This window comes from Rhinoraja longicauda, chromosome 31 (genome assembly GCF_053455715.1).
Source record: "Rhinoraja longicauda isolate Sanriku21f chromosome 31, sRhiLon1.1, whole genome shotgun sequence".
Taxonomy (NCBI): domain Eukaryota; kingdom Metazoa; phylum Chordata; class Chondrichthyes; order Rajiformes; family Arhynchobatidae; genus Rhinoraja; species Rhinoraja longicauda.
The window spans coordinates 19,871,213-19,884,861 of NC_135983.1; the positions used below are offsets into that span (position 1 = coordinate 19,871,213).

Here is a 13,649-nt window from a genome sequence, read left to right on the forward strand (position 1 = left end):
GGAGCACAAACAACCCCCAAACGCTGCAAAATATGCTCAGTCTTAAATATGAGTATAACACGATTCTAACAAATCAAGTCAGTGACCAGCTACTGCGACTGAAACAGCGATATTTTGAATTAGGGGACAAACCGCATACATTGTTAGCCCGTCAGCTTAGAGGGCAACAAGCAAGTAGGGCCATACATATAATAAAATCAGGCAAGGGTGTTGCTTTAACCGATCCAAAATTAATAAATGAACGCTTTGAGGAGTATTATCAAGAGCTGTATAAATCCAAAGCTAACGGTGATATCAATGCATGGTTAAAAAAGTTGGACATACCAAAATTAGATAGTGCCTCTTGTGAGGCCTTAAACTCAGAACCCTCCTCTGTAGAAATCAAGGATGCAATTAGGTCGTTGCAAAACGGCAAGAGCCCTGGGCCAGACGGTTTTGGAGTCGAATTTTATAAGAAGTTTGCTGACCAGGTAACTCCGATTCTGCACAGGATGCTCTCCCACTCAATCGAGTTGAAAAAGCTCCCACCGTCATTGTACAATGTTAATATTTCTCTCTTATTGAAACAAGACAGGGATGAAACCAATCCCTCCTCATACCGACTAATTTCTATGCTTAATTTGGATTTCAAGATTTTTACTAAAATAATGGCGACTAGACTAAATAAGTGTATAGAATCCATTATCCATACGGATCAGACCGGGTTCATCCCCAATAGGTTCTCTTTCTTTAATGTTAGAAGAGTAATGAACATTATGTATCACAAATTCGATAGTTCTTCCAAACAAGCCATTCTGTGTTTAGACGCAGAAAAAGCTTTCGATCAGGTTGAGTGGGGATATTTACTCAGAGTGCTGGAAGAGTTTGGTCTTGGAGCCTCTTTTATTTCCTGGGTACGTCTTATATATGCTCATCCCACCGCTTCCATACTCACAAACCAGGATAGGTCACCCCCTTTTGCCCTTCAGAGGGGTACGCGACAGGGCTGCCCCCTCTCGCCGCTCCTCTTTGCGTTAGCCATTGAGCCGCTGGCAATCGGCATAAGAGGGCATGCGCTTATAAAACCGATAATACTGGGTGGGGTGGAACATAAGATTTCGCTTTATGCGGATGATATTGCCATCTTTTTATCTGACCCTGAACATTCTGTTCCTTACCTATTCCAGCTTATTAATTCCTTTGGCGAGGTCTCAGGTTACACTATAAACTGGCAGAAGAGTGAACTTATATCGATAACAGCAGAATTAGACCCTGTATTCTTAGCCAACATGCAGTTTAAAACAAATCCGGATAGTATAAAATATCTGGGCATTAAAATATCTAAAAACCCCAAGACCCTTTTTAAAATTAACTTTACCGAAAGGTTGAACAAGCTAAAGGAGAACATAGAGAAATGGAGAACGTTGCCTATTTCCTTGATTGGCCGCGTGAACGCAGTAAAGATGGTCTCCCTGCCGAGATTTCTGTATTTATTTCAGAATGTTCCTGTTTTTATCCCCAAATCCTACTTTAAGTTAATCGATTCTATCATTATGCCATTTATTTGGGGATATAAAGCACACAGGATCTCAAAAGCTTATCTTCAAAAAACGAGGGAACATGGGGGACTGGGGTTACCGTGCTTTTTATATTACTATTGGGCGGCCAATGTTAGAGTCATGGTATACTGGCAGTATGCATATGAACGGGGAGTTGGATATGACCTGCCACCTTGGCTGGCGATTGAAAAAAGCTTAACCCCAAAAACTTCTCTCCCTGCTCTCCTTTTTTCATTACCCAGATCTCTCACCTCTCTTGGAGAGGATCACTTCACTCTGTCCAATGCTCAGAGAATATGGCACCAAATTAGGAAAGCTTGTGAGCTTCCGAATACGTCAATGCACGCCCCAATCTGGCATAACCACGCTTTCCCCCCATCATTTACAGACACAGCATTCAAAGAATGGAGCTGTAAAGGGATAGTTACAATAAAAGATCTTTACATAAATAGACACTTTGCATCATTTGATCAGCTGCAATCCAAGTTCTCATTGCCCAAAACTCAATTCTTCAGGTACTTACAGCTGAGAAATTATGTTCGACAAAACAATTCGCTTTTTGAGTCCCTGCCCGAAGACGACTTGTTGTCCAAAATTTTGCTGGGTCCCCCGGAAGCAAAGAACCTAATCTCATCGTTTGTAGGTATCTTTTTAAACAAACTAGATAAATCTACTTTAAAAATAAAACAAACCTGGGAAGAAGACCTTAACATTGAAATTGATGACGATGTCTGGAAGGAAGTACTGAAAAGTATAAAATCCTGTTCTATTAATTCTAGGCTACAACTGATTCAATTCAAGGTTATACACAGATTACACTACTCTAAGGTTAAGCTGCATAAAATCTTTCCTGATCTCTCACCTTTGTGTAATAGATGCAAGACCGCTGAGGGTACACTCGCTCACCACTTTTGGACTTGTCCAAAACTTCACAACTTTTGGTGTCTTTTATTTCAATGGTACTCCACTGTTTTAAACGTCACTTTAACTCCGGACCCTGAAACTGCTCTATTCGGGTATTCCACAACGCTTGAGAAGCTAGACCATAATGCTCGCACAATCTTGGTTTATGGTATGGTAATTGCCAACAGATGTATTTTGAAACTGGAAATCAGACTCTGCTCCTCAGTTTGAGACTTGGTTAAGTGAATTAATGGGCATATTACACGTAGAGAGGTTGAGATATGAATTGTCTGGCAACCCTCAAAAGTTCTTCAACATATGGAACCCAGTGCTGCAGCATATTAAGGACAAGTAAAACTATCCCCTCAATGCCACATGCTTTTGTACCTTCTTTGAATCCAGCAGTGAAAATACTGAAATATTTGACTTGTGAAAATTACCTTGCCTCATGTTTTTGTGCTTTTGTCTTTTTTTGTTACATTGTAGTTATGTTTTTTTAAAATGTATTTTTATTTATTTATTTGTTTGTTTTTTGTTTGTTTGTTTTCATGATTATGTAGGGAAGGGGAGGGATGGGGTTTACTGTTGTTGTTATATGCATTGTAATCAATTATAAAATAAAAAAAATTAAGAAAAGAAAAAAAAAAAAAATACTGCTAAATGTTCTTTGGAAGAGGTCTAGATCCTGGCAGACTGTGGAGCCCCGAGACCACTCCGCAGTGGCCCATGCTGCGGCTCGTCCCGTCAAATGGGACACAATAAATGCTACCCTGGCCTGGTCTGAGGGGAAGTGTGCAGGGTTATGCTTGAAGTGGAGATCACATTGTACAAGGAATGATCTACAATTCTCAGTCTCCAGAGAACTTATCTGGTGAAGCCAGGCGTAGAATCAGCGTGGGGTTCGCAGGCGTGGCCGGAACAGCAGGCGGATGGCCGGCTGGAGGTTCAACGTGAGCCAGTGGAGAAGCTGCCGAGGTTGGGTCGAGACGAGCCAGAACCCAATGGAGTTGTACAGCGAGGTGGTTAATCTGGGTCGTCACTGATGACTGGAACTCGCCTTGTCGATCGTTCAGCTCGCGCATCCCGTGACTGACTGAGCGCAGCTGCTCCTCCTGGTGCTGGATCTTAGTGCCCTGGTTGGCAAGGGCTGATTTCCAAATCTTAGAGTCGGCTGAGTCCATATTATGGCCAGTTCGTTCTGTTAGGTTCTGAGGCACACAGGAACTGGACTCAAACGCACGACTCACACACAAGAGTTAGGATACTCACTGACTATACTACGCTTGACAAGAACTTGGAAACAATGCGGGTAAGTCGAGAATCAATGACCGAGAGCACATGAATCACAAGACGAACTGGCACATGACAAAGGGAGGCGTGGACTATATATACATGAGGTAAGGGCACACAGGTGGAAACAATCAAGGCGGGGCTGACAATTACAATGGCAGGAAGTCAAGGGACCTGAAATGAGATAGGAGGTAAGTTTCACCTTAAAACAGGAAGTGAGCGCGAGACTTGACATGAGTGATTTTAACTTGATGAACCGCACTAAGGACAAGACGTGGACATGACGTGACATGGGAATCTAAACACAGAACATGACACAAGACAAACAGATATGATGGGACATTACACAATGCTATCTTTCTAAAACCTTCCTAATTAACTGGAAGACTAATTGAACTAGTATTTTCTCCCACACTGGTATCCCCAGGTTTAAACACCAGTTACTGTCAATTTGCCATGTTGGACAGGCCATGTTGTTCAAATGCCCAACACAGGACAGTCCATTCCATTCTCTTTCGTGGGAGAAGACTATCTGGCAGACAGAGGAAAATATTCAAGAATGTGTTCAGAGCTTCCTTGAAGAGGTGCAGCATTCCCACTGAATACTGTGAATTCTGGCTCAACCCTTTTCAAAGTGGAAAAGAAGCAGGGTGTCACTGAGGACGTCAAGGCCATACATCAGGAGCACAAAGTGATCCTGCAGACGTGGCTAAAAGAACACACCACCTCACAAGCAACCATCAATCATCTCCTGTCCCATCTGCGGAAGAGTCCGCCTCTGCAACCACCTGAGAACCAACCAAAAATTGAATCAATATTCTCGATCTCAAGGGGCAGCTTGAAAAGAAGAGGAGCACATGAGGGTACCCAAACCGTAGAAAAGAATAAAGAGGATCTACATTGTATGAAGTATTTGGCATCAGATTATGAAGTAGAACTGCAATGGCAAACACCTAATAGGATAAATAAACCCATGTATGTGGAGATGTAGTACTGATATTGGGAGAAGTGGGTGCTGTACTGTCAGAAACATACAGTGATAATCATGGGGAATTTTAATCTACTCATAAATGTGATGGACAAAGCTAGCCTGGATGAGGAGTCCAGAGTATTTTGGGGATGGTTTCTTAAAGCAGGATGTCCTACAGCCAACCAGAGCAAGCTTCACTGTGGCACCATGCCAGAAGACTGAATTGTTAATTATCTCAAAGTGAAGGCTGCTGGGTGGCAGTCATAACATAATTTGAGCTGTTCGTTCAATTTGGGGGAGAGAAGCGTAGGTCTAGAACTCAGGAAATTGTTAGAGCTATGGCTGAAAAGTCCCTGAGTTTTGATGGACTTCATCCTTCGGTCTTAAAAGAACTAGCTAATGACATAGTAGACGGCTTTGTAATCATTTCTAGAAATTCACTTAACTCAAGAAAGGTTCCATTAGTTTGGAAAACAACAAATACAACTCCTTTATTCAAAAAGGGGAACCAGAAAATAGAAATATCCAGACAGGGATTATTCAAACAGGGGTCACTATTTAACATATTTTTTAAAAATCCAGTTAGCTTAGCATCCGTCACAGGGAAATGACAGAAGCATTTTGAAAAAATATATTCGAGTTCTTTGAATAAATAACACGTGCAGTGAATAAAGAGGAATAGGTGGACATATTAAGCTTTCCAGAAAGATTTGATCAGGTGCTATATCAAGGTTATTGCAGCATAGCTCATGATGGAAGAGGTAAAATTCTGGTGTGGACAGAGTATTGGATGGCGAACAGGAAATGGTTAGGAAGCATAAATGGGCCTTCACCATATGGAACTGGTTATCTGCTAAGGAAATATTGGATAGGCTGGGTTTGTATCCACTGGTGTTTAGAAGAGTGAGAAGGGTCTGAGGATTCTAGTCAGGTTAGATGGGAAGAGGGTGTTTCCTCTCATAGGTGCTGCTCGGAATAAATCGTGACAGGGACCCCTGCAAACCTCCCAGACTCTCTTGGCAAATCCACACCCTGTGAAGAGGTGGGCAACTGTCTCCTCTCCATAGCAGCCGTCCCGAGGGCAGCGTGCGCTGGTAGTGAGGTTTCGGCAGTGCAGGAAGGATCTGACTGGGAGGGCTCCCCTCACCGCCAGCCAAGCCAGGTCTTGGTGCTTGTTGGTGAGTTCTGGCGATGAGGCATTTTGCCAGACAAGCTGGGCAGTCTGCTCTGGGAACCACGCCACAGGATCCATGGAGTCATTCCCCTGCAGTGCCTGCAGGACGTTCTGTGTTGACCACTGCCCGATGACCACATGGCTAAAGAGTTGGGATAGCCTGTAGCTGTAAAAGTTGCTTCGCCTGTGAAAACCTTCCCTTCTCTCTCTCTTCCATGCACTTCTGGGAAAGCCTGAGTGTCTCACAGAGGGAGACCTGTGTAGCCTTGTACAAAGCTTCTCTCCAAAAACTAATCTAATCTCTCTTTGACTTTACCTCATACTTGTTATATAAGGTGCACCATTTGTTGAACAGACTGGTTCAGGGAAGTGCCCATTACTTCTTTTTATATTGAGGAATGTATTAACGCTCTCTTTTGATCCCCTGAGCACTGAATGTGTTTCACAGCTTTTTGATTGACCACAAAAGCCTCCTAAAACTATTATTTTTCTATCTTCCAATTTCATCATTGAACATTGAGCAGTGCTGGATGTTTAGCAATTTCCCTCACATCGAAAATCAAATGAATTCCAGACAATACTCACAGCACACATCTTTAAAGTCAGCTTCATTCTTGCCTTCAATCATTTTTCTTATTTAATGACATTTTGTAGAGTTAGTGAGTGTTCCACTGTGCCTGGCTCTCCCAGCTTATCCAATCAGTGTCAACAGTTGCTTCGACTTCTCTGATTTGTGCCTCTAATTCCCTGTACTCACTCTGCTCGTGTCCAAACCCTTTGACATAAATTAAAATGGAAAATAAACCATTGGGGCTTAATTTCAGTGCGACTGAATTGAAAAGGAAATAAAGGTAGGTTAAACATATAAACAACTATGGTTAGACCACACTTGGACTATCTTGGAGTTTTGTTCACTATATTACGGGGGAAACACAATAACAGCTTTATTGGGGTGACACCTGGTCCATGAGGTTAGTGCTATCACAGGGTGGTAGGGCGGCACGGTAGCGCAGCGGTAGAGTTGCTGCTTTACAGCGAATGCAGCGCCGGAGACTCAGGTTCGATCCTGACTACAGGTGCTGCACTGTAAGGAATTTGTACGTTCTCCCCGTGACCTGCGTGGGTTTTCTCCGAGATCTTCGGTTTCCTCCCACACTCCAAAGACGTACAGGTATGTAGGTTAATTGGCTGGGTAAATGTAAATGTAAAAATTGTCCCTAGTGGGTGTAGGATAGTGTTAATATACGGGGATCACTGGGCGGCACGGACTTGGAGGGCCGAAAAGGCCTGTTTCCGGCTGTATATATATGATATGATATGAAAAGATTGAACACACTGGGGACTGTTTTCCCCCAGAGAAGACTGACAGATGATCAGATAAAGAAAGATCTTCATGATTATGAATAGGTTTGCTGGGGAAGGCACATGGATGGCTTCTCTTGTTGGAGCGACTTAACGTAGGGCTCATAAATATTAATCCAGAAGGAAAATCCAAGCGAAGCTTCTTTACCCAGGCAATGATGTGACCATGGAGCTTGAAGCCTCATAGAGGGTGTAAAGCGAATAATAGAGATTTATTTGAAGGGAAGACAGATGAACAGGAGGGAGCAAGGAATGTAATAACATATTGGAGTATAATGTGAAGCATAAACACTTGTAAATATTTGCTGGGCTGAACAACCTGTTTCCATATTGTGGGTTCGATGAGATGTGGTCCACCGTATCATATCATATCATATCATATCATATATATACAGCGCGGAAACAGGCCTTTTCGGCCCACCAAGTCCGCGCCGCCCAGCGATCCCCGTACATTAACACTATCCTACACCCACTAGGGACAATTTTTACATTTACCCAGCCAATTAACCTACATACCTGTACGTCTTTGGAGTGTGGGAGGAAACCGAAGATCTCGGAGAAAACCCACGCAGGTCACGGGGAGAACGTACAAACTCCTTACAGTGCAGCACCCGTAGTCAGGATCGAACCTGAGTCTCCGGCAACTCTACCGCTGCGCTACCGTGCCGTAATGAATATGGATGCTTTCTGGCCTGCAGGGTAGGTGTTTGAAAGATTTTTTTCACTCATGCCGGCCGCCTGCTCTTGTGCGGTTGCCTGAGGCTAATTTAAGAGTTGACATTCACCCTGTGTTGTTTTGAACATCTGTTTCTTTCACATTTGCAATGCCTTCAACCAATTAGAGGAAAAAAATTAAAGTTTTTTTTTCATTGCTTTCATCAGCAAACACGACCCAGGCAACTCTAAAGCATTAGAGAGTTAATATTAAATTGCAATATTACATATTAAATTTTAAACAGATGCCCAGTTGTGTGCAAATCATTCGTTTCCACTCATAGCATTACTAGGGAATCTCGAATTGGGGGCGGTAATCTTGGTATTTGTGGAGTGAGAAAAATAATGACTGTTTTGCTGCAATTACTTTTTTATCATAAAAGACATGGATTTGAAATGCAAACAATATCACTCTCGACACAGAAGCTCTCTGCATAATCGGACTCACCAGTTGTGCATTTCCAACATTCTCAATTTATATTTTCAATTTCCAACATTTTGTTTTTTACTTGTTATATATGGCTCAGGATGCAGTTTTCTTTATCTGGTGGCTGTAGGTTCAGACATTTGAGTAGATAATAAGTGAAAAGAAAAGAGCTTTCAATTATTAAAGACCTTTCATAACTTCTAGAATTCCCTCAGTCACCATTGTAACTTGGGAAATGCACGACCAATATGCACACAAGCTTCCACATATACCAGTGTTGACATGACCAAATAATCTCTGTTGTGTAATGATGATGATGCACTTCCAATCATGCAGTGAAACACTGTACAGCCGGATCTATTGTTGTGCTCATGTCACTGGAGGGGGACCTGAGCACACAACCCTGATTCAGAAGTGAGGGTTCTGCCAACTGAGCCAAATTTAGACTGATACTCCCAGTGCAGCACACAAAAGTGCTTCATATCCTGACTTTTGGTTGAGATAAAAGCTGATGCTGCATTTACTAAGAGGATCTTACAAATATTAATGGCACAGAAGGCTGCCCAACCCATTGTTACCATACTGGGCAATTGGAAATAGCCCTGTGTTCCCCTTCACAGCCTTATCAGTATTTCTCCTTCATCTATGGTATATAAACCAGTTTCGATTACATTGTTGTTTGTGGATCCTTGCTCTGCACAAATTGTTTCATGACATTAGAATAGGGAGGACACTCCAAACTTACCCCATGAACTGCAAAAGGATATTCTCAGGTTGAAAAAGGCATTATAAAAAGCAATATTTTCTTTCATTACGTATTATCCATTTTTTGGCGAGAGACAGGGGGGCCGGGTTTCAGATCTGGAGATGCAGAAAGAGAAAGAAAGAGAGAGGATTAGGTTAAGATGCAGAGAGAGAGAGAGAGAGAGAGAGAGAGAGACAGAGAGAGAGACAGAGAGAGAGAGAAACAGAGAGGGAGAGAGGGAGAGAGGGAGAGAGGGAGACAGTGTGAGAGAGAGTCGGGAGGGTAGGGTCTCCCTGTCGGTTTGCTCCTGGGCCTGGCCAAGATGGCCATTCGCGGGTCCAGGCAGCGGGCGGTCGATGGTCACACCAGAGTCGGCTGCCTACCCTCTTCCGGGTCTATGTCCGTGCTCGCGTGTCCCTGGAGAGGGAACATGCCGTGTCCATGGGGACTCTGGAGGCCTTCCATGAACGCTGGTCACCGCGGGGGGTCGAGGCAATAAAGATTACACCATTGTACTATAATGATTGCTTGATGTATTGTGACCATTGAACATTTATGTACCTTTGGTACACTGCATTATATGCATTCGTTGAATAGTCCTTGGAATGGAAGGAAAAAAAGTGTGAGAGAGAGAGAGAGGGGAGAGAGAGAGACAGAGAACAGAGAGAGACAGAGAGAGAGACAGAGAGAGAGAGAAAGGATTAAGTCAGGAAAAAGGGAGAGACTAAGGATTACATCAGGAGACAAAGAATCTGAGGCTCAGTTCAGGAGATGGAAAATGTTTGGAGATTGAATCAGGTGAGAAAGAAAGATTGGAAATCAGATCAGAATCTGAGGCTCAGTTCAGGAGATGGAAAATGTTTGGAGATTGAATCAGGTGAGAAAGAAAGATTGGAAATCAGATCAGAAGTCTGATAGTCACTAGGAATCAGGTGAGGTGAGAAAAATGGTGAGAGACAATGGGATTTTGTTCACTTCTGAAGACGGGAAGACTGGAGATCAGGTAAGAGGATGGGGTGATTGGCGATAATGTCAAGAGACAAAAACTAGGGGTGTGTTCCAGGGCCGTTTTTACAGCATTATGGGACCCCGGGCAAAGCAGTGTACTGGGGCCCCTACCGTTACTCTCCCCCACCCCCCTTTCCCTACCAGCCCCCCCCTGTCGTTCCGGCGAAAAGCACTTACCGAAAAGCACTTAGCGATGGACTTAGGGTGCTACATTGTTGCAAAAAGCACTTACAGATCGCTGTGAGAAGCACTTAGTGACCGAAAATGTTGCGAAAAAAGCACTTATTGAACCTACATTTTAAAAGTAGTATTTATTTATTGCAAGTCACTTAACATACACAGATCAGTATGGGGCCCCTATGCTCGTGGGCCCCCGGGCAAGTGCCCATCAGGCCCATGCGTTAAGACGGCCCTGGTGTGTTCAGGGACAGAAAGAGAATAAGGATCAGGTTGGTTTCATCTGCTTGTACAAAAAGAGTAAGTATTATTATATAGTTTGAATAATAATGATACCTAAATCATAAGAAGCTGATGACATTTTTTCACAAATTTCTGCCATTCTTGTCTTTCCCCACACCTCAATTGGCTTTGAATACTTATGTATTTTACTTGGCGTTTAATATATCAGTTATAAATGAAAAATATCAAGACTGAGATCAATGGCATTTTGACGGGTGAGAGTATTGTGGGTAACCCAATCAAGTGGGTAAGGTTCAGATGCACCAAGATCTAAGTGAGTAGCAGATACAATTAAGGGACTGAATAATCACTTTCTGTGTCTGCTTGGAGAAGCATTGACCCTGTTTTCTAACCCTCTCCCCACTCCCCGGACTTTCAGTAACTCGGATATGATCTGGGAAATTTGCACAAGAACGGCCCATGGGTAAGTTTTAGTCACAGGAGCACAGGGGACATGTGACAATGCAGCTGCCCAAATAATGCCCCATAAACTAATTATAAGCTAATTTAAAAACGAATTTTTCATATTGCAATGACTACCAAATATTTCATTGTCTGTAATGTACTTTGGAGGACCCTGAGGTGGTGAAAGGCACTGCATAAATTCAAGTTCATTTTTCCTCTCTTGTCCATAATCACACAAGCAGCAAATACAGTAGCTGCTTCCTCATTTCATTAGCATCGTAATTAAAAGTGAAACGGCCATTATCCCAGTCAGATAGAAAGCAACATTAATTAGGTCCTGAGAGGAAGATTGACCCTAAGACTGATCGACTCTGACACTGTATTTGGAATTGAATTGGCTCAACGCCTTGAACTGCAGGCAACTGAAGACAAACACTGACATTAAATCCTTGCTAAACATTAAGAATGTCAAGCACATCCTGTTTTAAAAGAAAAATAAACACTTTTTTTCCATTGGTGATTTGCAATCGGATTTAAATAGCGATTCCCATAAATGGCCTCCCTGGCTGAAAAATGGCAGGCAGTTCGTTTACGTTAATATAAATCTGCGATTGAGGACGTTGAACCGTAGACTCAGAGCAAAACCCTAACATAGAAGACTAGGTGTTTCTCCATCTCTGACCGTTCATGAAACAGTTTCTGTACAATAAGTCACGGAAATCTGACCCCCCCTAAAATCAAAAATAAATAATTTACCTAAAGGCTCTCAGCAGGTAACACTCCCCACCAGAAATGCATTCAGAAAGTTACTTCAGTACTCCAGTTTCTGACACAGAGGCTACATTTACATACAAAATAGCTGATGGTAATAAAATGGAAGAATGCATAATGACATTCCAATCCCGTCTTTTTAACAAACTAATATTTCTGTTAAACCAGGCAATGTGAACTAAACATATTTCAGCAACAGTAAGCAGTTTATCTTGGACAAAGTAATTTACTGGTTTGGCACCTCAAAACAAGACACCAAACATCCACTTATTTCACCATTGGTACTTCTCGACATGGGCATACAACAATAACAGGGATTTGCCAAGACTTCTTTGAGAGAGGCTCCCAATTTCATGACTGCTACAAAGCAGATGGAAAGGGCAGAAAATCCCCAGAAATATCTTCACGTCCCACTGCTGGGCAAAGTCCCTGGAGCCTCCTCATTGGACTACATCGTGGCAGCACCTTCCCCACATAGAAAGCAATGGTTAAAAAGTGAATCACACCAATTTCTCAAGGCTAGTTGGAGAAGGGCATCAAATGATGGACTGTCACCACCTCTCATATCCTGAGTGTGAATAAATTAATATATGCGGATCTTGGCAATGAAATGCTGCACGACTTGTTAATCATACAGGTTAGAGATGAAAGAAATTGTTTTTTATTTTGTGAATGTAGGAAGAAAAGAACATCAGAACACAGGAAGCCACAATCATTTGAAGTTGTTGGAACCTAGATCAGTATAGAAAAGCCCACCATATCTGTGCTGACCGTTCAGCCTACCATGTCTGGGCTGGCCATGAAGCCAATCCTAGTTATCCCATCTGCCTGCTCATGGTGAATATTCTTCAGTTCCCTGCCTGTTCATGTGCCTGGATAAATGCGTCCTAAACATTACTCTTGTATCTTCTTCTTCCACCTCCCCCGACAGTTGTCCCAGGCACCCATCACTCTCTTTATTTTAAAAAAATGCCTCGCACATCACCTTTAAAATTTCATCCTTTCATCTTAAATCTATGCACTCTAGTATCTGACATTTTCACCCTGGGAAGAGGACTCTATCTATCCTATCTCTGCCTCTCATAAATGTATCTATCAGGTCTCCCCTCAGTCTCTAATGCTTCAGTAAAAACAATCCAAGCTAAGCCAACCTCTCATAACTAACACACTCCAATTCAGGTTACTCCCAGTGCACCTCTTCTGCACCCCCTCCAGAGCCTTCACGTCCTCTATAGAGTGTGGCAACCAGAACTGCACACAATACTCGATATGATATCTGACCAAAGTTTTGTAGGAAAATAACTGCAGATGCTGGTACAAATCAAAGGTATCACAAAATGCTGGAGTAACTCAGCAGATCAGGCAGCATCTAGGAGAGAAGGACTTCTTCATTCTGAAGAAGGGTCTCGACCCGAAACGTCACCCATTCCTTCTCTCCTAGATGCTGCCTGACCTGCTGAGTTAATCCAGCATTTTGTGATATCCCTGACCAACGTTTAATACAACTGCAACATAACTTCCCAACTTTTATACTCAATGTGTTATGCTCTGGGGCACACAGGAACTGGACTCAAACGCACGACTCACACACAAGAGTCAATTTGGAGAAAATAAAGGCGTTCTTTAATTTTCACATTAAAGAACACTGCGATTCGAACCAAAAACTCTAAACTTACTCAGCTACAAAAACATTAGTTACAAAAATTACTTACTAGCTATACTACGACCGAGAGCACATGAATCACAATACAAACTGGCACAGGACAAAGGGAGGCGTGGACTATATATACATGAGGTAAGGGCACACAGGTGGAAACAATCAAGGCGGGGCTGACAATTACAATGGCAGGAAGTCAAGGGACCTGAAATGAGAATCTAAACAC

At 42.7% G+C, this 13,649-nt stretch overlaps 1 long non-coding RNA gene across 1 annotated transcript in view; it reads right to left on the minus strand.

Moving 5' to 3' along the window:
* The window catches only part of LOC144608343 (uncharacterized), a 107,407-nt gene that overhangs the window by 12,394 nt on the left and 81,364 nt on the right, over positions 1–13,649 (minus strand). Inside the window, exons 2-3 of the long non-coding RNA XR_013549189.1 lie at positions 9,124–9,239; positions 6,461–6,650 (exon numbers count right to left, since the gene is read on the minus strand). This is a non-coding gene — a long non-coding RNA (uncharacterized LOC144608343). The remainder of the gene's footprint in view (positions 1–6,460; positions 6,651–9,123; positions 9,240–13,649) is intronic.